The sequence below is a fragment of the Pteropus vampyrus genome, unplaced genomic scaffold, assembly GCF_000151845.1.
Source record: "Pteropus vampyrus isolate Shadow unplaced genomic scaffold, Pvam_2.0 Scaffold12, whole genome shotgun sequence".
Lineage (NCBI taxonomy): Eukaryota > Metazoa > Chordata > Mammalia > Chiroptera > Pteropodidae > Pteropus > Pteropus vampyrus.
This window is the reverse complement of record NW_011888793.1, coordinates 15,861,064-15,863,499: the sequence shown is the minus strand read 5'-3', so window position 1 is coordinate 15,863,499 and position 2,436 is coordinate 15,861,064.

Below are 2,436 nucleotides of genomic sequence, written 5' to 3'. Positions count from 1 at the left end.
CGGCTGCAAACTGTGCCCTGCCTCGGGCCACCTGGCAAGAGTCACTAAGCATGTGGCTGCCACTCATGCTGGCCTTAGAGGTGCCTCGAGAGGACAGGCTGTGAACTGAGGCTGCTGACACTAGTGCCGGGCTTGGGGCTGCTCAGCAAGAGGTACAGGGCATGCTGAGGCCAGATGCTGCTTGTTTGGGGTTTTGAAATTTTAGGGAAGTCTGCAGCATGCGCTAAGAGCAACTGTTTATATGGAAAAGCCACTGGAGGTGGCTTAGATGGGCCTGCAAGTTGAGAGGGGCGGGGTCTCAGGAAATAACTTGGGCAGGTTGATGTTAGCTGGGTCGATGAAGACTCAGATATGGCAGCTGCCAGTATCTGCACACTGGGCAAGGGAGGGCTCAACAAAGAAACAGTGGATTTTGCCAGCATTTTGTGTGGGAAGAGGTTGCTTTTCTAGCATTTGCCCTTAAGCCAGATAATACAGTTCCTCCTCATATGTCTCTGGTGTTTTTTGAGCAGCTGCTCCAGCATTGGAGCTTGGAGCAAGTGAGTCTGTCAGTAAGTCTGTGTGCTGGCCTTTTAAGAAAAATGTCTGCAATACCCAGAACCCTCTATCTCTCTCAGCCAAAATCTCCACTGGTCTCACAGTCAGAAGTTGTGGGGCTTTTCTTCCTGGCATTGGAATCCTGGGCTGCAGAGCCCAGTGTGGGGATGGAACCACTCGCTCCTCTGGGGCGATCTCTGTAGCCGAGATATCCCTCCCGATTCTCAACCACCACATGCAGTTATGGGACCAAACCGTTTTGTATTTCTGCCCCTCCTATCAGTCTCAAGGTGGCCAGAACTCAGGTAATTCCCAATGATGATTATTATGCAGTTATAATTTTTATGTGGTCCAGAGTCTACCACTACGCCATCTTCACCAGAAGTCCCCAACTGTTTAGGAATCTTAAAAACAGAAGTGATATCCTATCATATTCACTGATTCTTGTCACAGTCAAGGGAGGTGATTATATGGAGTGTGTACATAAGAGGAAGGACTCTTTGGAGCATGTCCGAATTCAGCTTACTACACTCATAATATTTATTGAGTTCATACTTTGTGTTAGGCATTATGATAAGCATTATATATTCCCTATTTCATTATTTTATTTCACAAAATCATGTAAAGTAGTTATTATTCGTCTTATTTTAGAAAAGAAAAAAATGAATGTCCCAGAACAATCTGCTTGTATTATCACAAGCAGCAATTGCTGAGCCAGATTTGAACTCAGGTTTGAAGGACCCAAAATGCAAAGTCAGTTTGCTTCACTCTATATTACATTATTTATCCTTTTACTGCCATTACTTAATAGAGCAACTGTTGTGTGTGTCTAGTACCTCTACACTGGACATCGCTTGCATCTGTGTTGGGTGCTTTGTCTTTTCTTTATACATTGTTCATGACCACATCTTCTTCTGAGGGATATATTCTTCAGGCTTTTTTTTTTTTTTTTTAGACTCAAGTGTTGTTGGTCCTAGAGTCAGTCTGTTTCCCTGAGAAGGCTTCAGTTATCTCTGGTTTGGTCTATCAAATTTTAATGTAACTTCCTGAAAGGCAGTTTATTTCATCATGCTCCAGGTATTCCCTATAGAGTTGTGGAAGTGGATATAAAAAAAAGCTGAGTCGACTTTTAAAAATTTTTAGTTTTCCTTAAATGAGAGAAATATCACAGGCACTGTTCTCTGAGAGAGGAGAATGTTTTCTCAACTTGAGCTGCTGTTGTTTTTAATCAAAGGCTATGGAAATTTTAGTTTTATAACATCTCCTTGAGAGATATATCTTCTAAGTGTTATGAAGTTTACTTTTGTTAGTTTCTGAAAAACTGGCACAAAATGCCTGACACAAGCTGAAACTCAGAACTTGAAACCTTCCTTCTTTTTCTTTAATCATCTGTGTCATCCTCGGATTCACTTAATCACTAATTCTCTAATTTAGTATTCAAAATGGTGATTCTTAGGTTGAAAGGGAGTATGTTTCAAATAGAGTACATTTTTTTCAACCCTTTCCTTGTAGTTACACATTTTAAGAAGGACTTTTCTTTGTTTACCCCTTACTCATCTCCATATCCTCAAATCACTGTTGTACTGAACCATTTTACTGGTGGAAGATACTATCCTGTGGGTATATTGATGTTGAAAAATTGTTTGAGAATAATGGCCTAGAAATTAAGAAATGTTTTGGAATCTGTTACTCAAAAATTTTAAAACTTTTTTCTTTACTTATGTGTGATCATACTGCATCTTTTAAAAAAAATTATTTTAAAGTTTAAAAACTTAGACATTTATACAATCCATGAAGTGATCCCTCCAATTACTCTGGTACTATATACAACCATTACCATAATATTGACTATATACCTATGCTATATTCTGTTACTCAACTTTGGAATGGGAAATGTTA